General features: G+C 36.1%; 1 pseudogene; it reads left to right on the forward strand.

Annotated features, from left to right (window-relative positions):
- Positions 1-269: 269 nt before the first annotated feature.
- On the forward strand, positions 270-6,484 carry LOC140855561 (uncharacterized protein At4g15545-like; annotated as a pseudogene).
- Positions 6,485-9,352: the final 2,868 nt, after the last annotated feature.

Genomic DNA, 9,352 nt, shown 5'->3' on the forward strand with positions numbered 1-9,352 from the left:
TGAATTTATATATTTCCTACTTATTTAGTATAAATAAATACTATAAATTAATAATAATAATATTTATTATTATTATTATTATATTATTATTATTATTATTTTCATCCTTCTATTATTTTTCTTCCAATTCAATCTTCGGGATTCGCTGCACAGAACAGCGTATCCTGGAAAAACCAAAATTTGAACTTGCTTCTCGGTAGCCTTACCAGAACACCGAACCCACCACTAAGGGGGACAGAAGCCCAACATCTAGCTCCGAAACAACAATTATGGCACGAAAAAACAAAAACAAAAAAAAAAAAAATCTATATCCTCACACCCCCCCAAGGCGACGGTATCAGTGAGGTTACCACTATTTACGTCTTCCCCTTGGAAGGTCGAGAGAAATTTAGAGAGAGAGAGAGACTCGAGAGCGAGGCAGCGAGGAAACGGACGGCCTCCCAAAAGTTTCAAATCAAGCCCCTCATTACCTTCGTAAGGGTTTCGATTTCTCGATCCGGAGCTAGGGTTAGGATTTTTTTCGGCAGCGGAGATGACGCAGAGTGGCGGCGGGGTGCGGTGGCGGGGCGGATTATCACCTCCCGGACGAAATCCTGGCGGTGATGCCGACGGACCCCTACGAGCAGCTGGACCTGGCGAGGAAGATCACTTCCATGGCGATCGCGTCCCGGGTGTCGAAGCTGGAGATGGAGAACGGGAGGATGAGGCACAAGGTGGCGGAGAAGGATCGGGTGATCGCGGAGCTCCAGGACAAGCTCTCACATCTCGACCGGATGTTTCAGGAGGCTGACGCCCGGTTGAGGGTTGCTTGCGAGGAGAATGTGAGCCATCGAATCCTCTTTTGCTGCATTTGATGGTGATTTGCTTCTTGAAGATTTTTTTTTTTTGATTAGATTGAACTGTCAAAGGAGCGTGATTCACTGGCTCAGACGTCGAAGAAATTAGCCCGGGATTTAGCAAAGGTGCGACGCTGTCTTCTTTCATCCTTTTTGTCCTTTTTCTTTATCTTTCTAGTAAGTGACTTCATATTGTATACATTTGGTTGGACTGATGCTAAAGATTTTAGCTAATATACATTTAGTTGTATTAAAAATCTGAGACCTGCTCCAATGAAGGAATTGGCCTATTGCTTGTGAAATCAGGAGCATATATCACCACCAACAACAGCAACAAGAGCAGATAGTAGCACTGATCTGTAATCTTTCAGTGATTTTGGGATATCTAATTTTTTATATCATGGGTAAATTGCAAATTTCTGAATTGTTGATTTGTTTAGTTTTGTTACTTGAGAGATTGCTTAGAGAATCATATGATCAATAAAGTTTCATAAATAATCCAAGAATTTTTCTAATAATCTCGAGAGGCTGTCTGTCTGCTACTGTGACAAAAATCCGCATTAAAATTCTGTGCTCAAATCCATGTCCATGATTTTCTTTTTAATTTGGTTTGATGTAGAACCCTCTCCTAACATTTTTGTAAAGTTTAAGAAGGCAAATCTTTACAAAATTAAAATTGTGAGACCCCATTAGCTTGATTTTGTTTGCACCAGAATCATTTTGTTGGCATGACTCTGCAAGGCCTTCATTAAGGACCTAAACAAAGGCATTGATCTAAGGTTTTCAGTCACGGTAGCTGACCTTGTATTGGTAGCATATGGTATGGGTTGGGTCGGTACTGTGGCTCGTCCTATGAGACCATATCGCCTCCAAATAGATGTGTACCATGACCGACTCATATCAACAATATACCAAGATGAAATGGTACAGGTATAGAGAGTAGTACTGTGAACCTTGCTTGGTATGGTGCATCCCCATACCAACAAATGGGCATGCTGTTGGATTTGTGACCAATTTTGTTATGTGTTGGTTCGGTATTGTATTGAGCCCCTATATTGTATGTTACTAGTACATTATCAAGTCAGTATAGCAATGCGTCAATACAGAAAATACTGTTCTTGTTCAGTTATAGGGGTCAAAAAATGAAGACATATTTTAATTACTGTCGTTACTCTATGGTATAAAGTGAATCACTTTTTTGTGGCTAAGTCATAGTCCACAATAGATCCTACAAATGGAAGAAGAAATCTTAACTTCTCTTTTACACCAACTTCCATACTACCATCTGACATTTTTACTTCTAGTTTGGTCCCATTTGCATGCATATGGAGTTTCTGGGCTAGCTGCAATAAATATATTTTGTAGAATTTGAAATCACCTTGAGAATCACCAACCATCATCTAAAAATAATTCCTAAAAAGAAGGATATTTGCATGGCCTCAAGTCCTCAATTGTTACCACCATCCTTGTATATTATAATAAAGGAGAAAATTTTGCAACACTAGAAATGAAATTTTCCTTACCCACTTATGTGGGAGAATTTGAAGCGAGAGATGCAGGAATTCTCTAAAGATAACTGAAAACTACTCACATTGTGTTTTCTTTCAAAGAAAAATCTGACCTAAGTTAATGGCTTGGATTTCATTTTTTTGATGTAAAACATCATTCTTGGGATGTGCTGGGAAGAGAACTTTTCCTGATGTCTTTTTCCAAGCATTACAAGCTCAATTAGCTTCATTAGTTTAAGTCATCTGGATGGTGTGACTCTATTGAGGCCTCACTTTAAAGCTCAAAATGTATGCTTTATGCATGTTCAGTTAGCAATGAACATGTTGGGTATCTCTTGTATTCACCTTTATCTTTTAAGTTTTATAATGATGGCATAATAATTGTTCTTGTAGTTTGTTTTATGGTTTGAAATGTACTCTTTATGTTTCCATTTATTAGGGAAAAGGTTCTTTTTGGTTGGCTTAGGTTATTTCAATATTTTCTAATTAATTATGGGTTTGATATGAGTTCATTGATGTACACATTTTTTTATTGGTAGGGGCAAATTAGGTCATTGGCTACAAGATTTCTCAAAAAAGGAAAGCTTCCTCTGCCTTATGTTAGACATCACTGCTTTTTTTTGGATGATGAAGTTTTCGCAAATTATCTTAAAACATGACTTGTACATTTTTCAATAACTTTTGTGGAACTCTGAAAGGAGGTGAACATAACTGAACATGACTGGAAATAGTTAACTATGATTAGAAGGACTCGGGTCCATAGCGTGGTGATATGCAATAATTTGTGCTATTTTCATTAGGTTTAATACAAAGATACTCCCACGTAGAGATGTAAGGACAGAATACATGTTCGATATAAGCTTCCTTCATAAGTTTAGGAGGTAATTCTAAGATAGGTAGTGCGTATATGATGATGCCGAAAATCATGAAGACTACTTCTAGTAAAATACGTTTCTATTGGATAATTATGTACTATGCTGTTTACTGTAATCAGGAACCTGTGCATTTCTTTGGGAGTGGACTCTTAAAAGTGTTCGTGAAGATTCCTATCTGAAATAATAATTGATCCACAAAGAGAAATATAGGATACGTGAACATTCTCCACTTATCACGATTAAATCAAGTTGAAATTACGTTTCAATTGTAAAATGAGTTCTCCTTGACATGAAGATTCCGAAGGTTTTAAACACACACACAGAGAGAGAGAGAGAGAGAGGAGAGAGAGGAGAGAGGCAACTTATTGTATGAAGATAATTAGTTTTGCATACTCAAACTATCGAGTAAGAAATGGCTATGGAAGTTTAAAAAAATGTAGGATTGGTTGCAAGTAGCTGAACCAAAATCATCTACATTGCAACTGGCAGAGTAACATATATGCTAGCAGCCATTCTTGAGCAGCGTTTTGTGATGTCACTGATGCAAGGGTTGCTTGGTTAATTGGCTTGGCAGAGTATTGGACTAATGGCCTCTTATTGGTACTTTGTCCTGTAAGTGAGTCTTCTATTGTCTTTACCTACTGTAACCTAAGTGTCTGGCAAATCCATTGTTATAACATAAGAAAGTATTTTCATGATATAGCATATGCCCAATGACTTGAGGCAAATGATATATTGCTCTTTGCACCTGATTTTATTTCAGCTGTATGTTTCATACGTACTGCTGTTGTTTTTATCTGGCATCTTCATGTTCTTTATCAATTTCTTCTTTAGAAAGTCTAAGACACTGTTTCCTTTGGCAGTTAGAAACATTCAAGAGGCATTTTGATGCAGTCACTGAATGATGATAATTCATCTGTAAGTTCATCCAATTATTTGCAATTAAATCTCCTGATGCATACTCTTCAGAAGCTTTCTGTTGTCCTAATGAATTAAGATGATTGGAATTTTCTTTGGCTTTTCTTTTCTTTTAATAATGATCTCCTTTTTCTCTGCTTAGCCATCACAAGCAACCGTTGATATTGGGACCTACGATCAGTCAGTTGCCAAAGCATCTTCTTGGAAACGTTTGTATTTTGGCTTAATATCCTTTTCTTTTTACCTGACTGTTTTTCCCTGCCAAAGTCTTTTCTTACTGTTGGTTGCTTGTATGGTTACTTTCATGCTTATGGAGTAGAAGATGAAGGGACCATTAGCTACTCGGCATCAAATCTAGTCAGTGGACCTGCCGAAGTGGCAAACATGATTCAGATGGTGCATGTATAAGCTTATATTGTATGATCATTATCAGAAATTTGAATTGTTGGTGGTGAAATTTGAGCCATCTTGTTACAGTGGCAAACCCAGCTGGGCGGAAATTCTCCATTACTCCACATATCACCCCACGTCTCACTCCAACTGCTACACCGAAAGTAACATCAACTAGTGGGTCTCCTAGAGGATATTCTGCTGCAGGATCACCTAAATTGACATCTGGTGCCACTTCACCAACAAAACGTTGCTTTGAAGGGCGCACTGCAATTTCACCATGGTATCCATCAAGCCAGCAGTCCTCAGCAGCTAGCTCTCCTCCTCATGGGCGCTCTATGCCAGGTTTATGAGTTACCAGGCCAAAATTCATGGTTTAGGAATTTCTTTTGCTTACCTAGAGCCATAAAGATTTTATGTACTTTGGATGTTCTCAGACGGATATGGGTCAAAACTAGAATTACATACTCTAAATTTAGAAGATAACAGAAAACTTTGAAAAACATGTAACTTTAGAAAATTTAACAATTATTAGTGATCATAAGACATTTTGAAAATTATTGTAATTATTATAGCTGCCTGGTATGCTCTAGATAGCTGAGGAATATTCTTGAAAAGGGAAAGCAATATTTTTAGATAAAATTTGCCACTTAGTAGATAAATGCGTGAAAATCTAGATAATGGAAGATGACAGTGTATGCCTAATATAGTATAAAAAAAACTTACATTTTTTTTTGGCTAGTTTATCCTATTTAGATAAATTCAACGGTTTCACCCAAGCCAATGAACATTAATTGGAGCTACTATAATTTAACCTGAAGCAGGCTGAAACTGCTTTTGAAATAGTCCTATGATTTCACCATCCCATTTTGCTCTTACAGATCAGAACATTCAGCATGAATCATTTATACTAACAAACTTATGATAAATTACTTTATTTCTTGTTCCAGGACGTGCTCCTCGTATTGATGGAAAAGAATTCTTCCGTCAAGCTAGGTCAGTATATGCTTTCTGGATGTGCCATAGAGGATTAGCTAATGCCAGTTTGTTGTAAAACTATTCCAATGCTTGTGCATTTCAGGAGCCGACTCTCCTATGAACAGTTTGGAGCATTTTTAGCTAATATCAAGGAACTCAATACTCACAGACAGTCACGGGAGGTAAGTTGTTGCATCCTTTGTTCACTGCTGATGTGGCAAATATCCTTATCTGTCAAGTCAGTTGTAGATAATCTGTGTTCCATGCCTTCTACCAACTTGCAGGAAACTCTAAAAAAGGCAGAAGAGATATTTGGTACAGATAACAAGGATCTATACGTATCTTTTCAAGGCTTGCTTAACCGTAACCTGCCTTAGAATTTAATTCAGGAGAGACTGGTAATATTACCCTCTCTCTCTCTCTCTCTCTCATGCGCGCACACACGCACACACACACACGCACGCACATACAGAAGCTATATCCTAAACCTTATGCCTTTTGAGACAAATTCTAATGGGAGTAGTGAAGAGTTATTACATGCTTCCTCTCATTTGTTGATTGAGGTGTTATGTCATTTTAGATCCTGCTGCCTTCTTACATAACCATCAAATCTTATTTCCATTCGACAAAGTTCTGCTAGTTAGTGCAAATTCTAGTTGCCATTATTCAAAATTCATAGGCCATATATGAGAAGTTCGCACTTATTAGCATTTGGTTTTTGTGTTGACAGCTACCAGAAATCGGCTCCGTCCTACACAAAGGTTGTACCCTTTCAGTTCCATTTAGCCTGACAGAGTTGTCCAAAAGTTAGAGAAAAGAGGTTTTGCATAATGCAATTTTGGCTGTTGAATACCAAAACGTTTTAAATTGTTTCGGACTTGCTGAGTGGTTGTGTTCTTGCATGTTTTCTGAGGAAATATTGTAATCTTGAACTCAATTGCTAGCTCCTCGATGAGAATAAATGGAGGTTACTTCATTATCTTTAGATTTTGTCAAGGTTGTCTGTATGCTATTGTTAAATTCTTTGAGGATGATCACTCATTTTGATGATTATTTATCTGCTAAGAAGGGATGCACTGGCAGCATTTAGAGTGTGAAAAATTGAAAAATTCTCTTATCAGTCTGTTGTCCAGTTCCAGGAGCTGGCTGCTCCATTTGTTTTCTATTCCTGAAACATTTGTCACTGGTTCTCCTGCTAAACAAATTTGTTTTCACCTATGATCAAACATCAACAAACTTGCTCCCTTATCTTGGAGTCGATACACACACACATACACACCCACACACACCCCCCCACCCCTTATCTGGATGTATAATGCCCATACTTCTGCATATTTTCTAATGTTGTCTCAAATTCAGCAGTAATACATATGTTCTCGCACTTTTTTTTTCCTGCTGTTTCCCTATTTTATTATTAGGGTTTTCTTTTGCACTTAAAATAAAAACCTCATAGTGCTAATATATTTCGATTTATTACCTTTAGTTTATAGTCTCACAAAAAAAAAACCTTGCGTAAAACTGTGTTGTTTTCATTTTTGTTAAAATTTGATAATACAATTAAACTGCAGCAACTAAATAATTTGAGGGGAATAATTCCATGATGTTAGATCTAGTTAAAGATTGCGCCATTGAGTCAAATTTCCTATTGATATGAGAAATTTTTCAAACAGAAATGCAGTGCTTTCAATTCAAACTATTAATCTTGGATAAAGGTTTACATATGTTAAAGAGCAAAGATTGTGGTTATGAGAGGACTTTTACAACCACATATCTACATTGATTTCGTATATGCTCTTTTATTTTATATGAAAGAACCTATGTTCACTCTTGTTTTTAGCGATCAAGATTCTTGATCAACTTTTCTTTCTCTTTATTCCTTTTGCCATCAATAATGAGGTTTACATGAGTTGCCAAAAAAAAAAAAAAACATTGAGGCTTACATTGTCTATGATGTTTAAACTTTAAATCCAGCAATTTCTTTAAAAAGTTTTAATCCAATATAGTATTGATGCATTTGCCTCATGGAACAGTTTGTGTATTTTTTTCTGTTGTTCCCCTTTGTCTCCTGGTATAAATTACTGTATCGTTCTTCACCAATTTTTTATGAGACATTCTTATCATATAAATACATCACCTCTACTGCCATGTGCACAAGAGCCATTAGATCTGATCAACGGTCCAATTTGAAGGTCATGCAGCAAAAGCCTATACAAAATAAACTACAATTTTTTTTTTGGGTGATAATAATACATTACAAAGTCTAACAACCTTGTAACCAATGAAACAAAGACCGCCACGGTCACGCCATACGCCCCTCAGCCAATCACCACACCCTACCTCCATCTTCTTTCCCTCCGCATCATCCCTGCCCACCCAAATCCCTTTTCCTCCCCTTCTTCCCCCACTTTATTTTATTTATTTATTTTTTAAAATATGACGTAGTTTATAAATATATTTTTTAATATTAAATAATTTTTTAATAATAAAATAATATTATATTTTTAATTATTTTTTATATAATGACTATAATCATATAGCTCTTGCATAATACCATCTATATCTTAATTTTTTTTTATAAAAATTTTTTATTGAATGAATTTAGAAAGACATCAAAATAAATTCAATGATTATATATACAGTTTTGTTAGAGATATTTTTATCAAGTATGGATCATCACAACTCAAAAATTTATCAAATACCAATTTCAATGTCTTTGTTTTATCTTCTCCATTCGAAAAATAGATATGATGTCGGTCAATTTTTTTACTATCTTTCTCTTCTAATTTTTATATTAAATATGATAATCTAATATAGTATCTATTTTTCTATGCCAAATTATCCTTAAATAAATTCTAAAACAAGAGCAAAAGGAAAAGTAAGAGGGAGAAGCAGGAAAGAAGGGGGGGGGGGGGCAAGCAAAATGGTTTCCAACTCGCTCTTCTTCAAACCATGGCTTCCCCACCTCCTCCCAAACCCAAGAAAATGAATCCATCTCCTAATGTCTCGAGACCATCTTTATTGTCGTGGCTCTCTTCTCCATCCTCCTCACCTCCGCTGCTTCGTCGCCACTGGCATTGCTAGTTGACCCCCCTGCAAGGAGTCCAGGGCCTTCGTGAAGCATGAGAAGCAATCCCTCAAGAAGCTAGAGGTGTCTCTCAACAAGTACGTCCTGACTCCTCCCTGACCCTCGCAATCAAAGCCATCATGGAGAAGACCAAGTGGTTGCTTCGAGGACTATGGCTAGGTTTGGGATTGCTTTGGCATTGTAAAAGTGCATTTATAGAAAGCACATTGGACCAAAGTGCATTAATGAAAAGCAGTTCCGTGTTAGGTATTTGATTAAAGTCTATTTAAGAAGTGCTTTCACTGCTTCAATTACCAAAAAACCTACAGCAAGTGAATAATTAAATTTTCTGATTTGTACAAGTAAAATAAGAAAGATAAAATACGAATCACATTCATATATATTATTAGTTAAAAAATAAAATATAAATAATAAATAATTCTCATGAATATTAATAAAGTTTACATTTTTAAAGTTTCCATAGCATAACATTGAAAGTTCCCAATAAACTCCATAAAAAAAAAAAAACCATCCAAAAATAGTCTATAAAAATTATTTATCTCATTAAACTAGCAGCTATCTCATCTTATAACTTCGACATTTCATTTATTGCATTAGCTGCCGACTGAGTATCTATACCATCTACATCATTGTTATCATCTTCATGACTTGGGCTAAGATGCAATTCTGCTTTTCTAAAATGATGATCACTTGTAGAATTTCGTTGAATATAATTATACAGTGCCATCGTTGCAACACAATCTCTACTTGCTTTTCATAGGG

Source organism: Elaeis guineensis, chromosome 2 (assembly GCF_000442705.2).
Source record: "Elaeis guineensis isolate ETL-2024a chromosome 2, EG11, whole genome shotgun sequence".
Taxonomy (NCBI): domain Eukaryota; kingdom Viridiplantae; phylum Streptophyta; class Magnoliopsida; order Arecales; family Arecaceae; genus Elaeis; species Elaeis guineensis.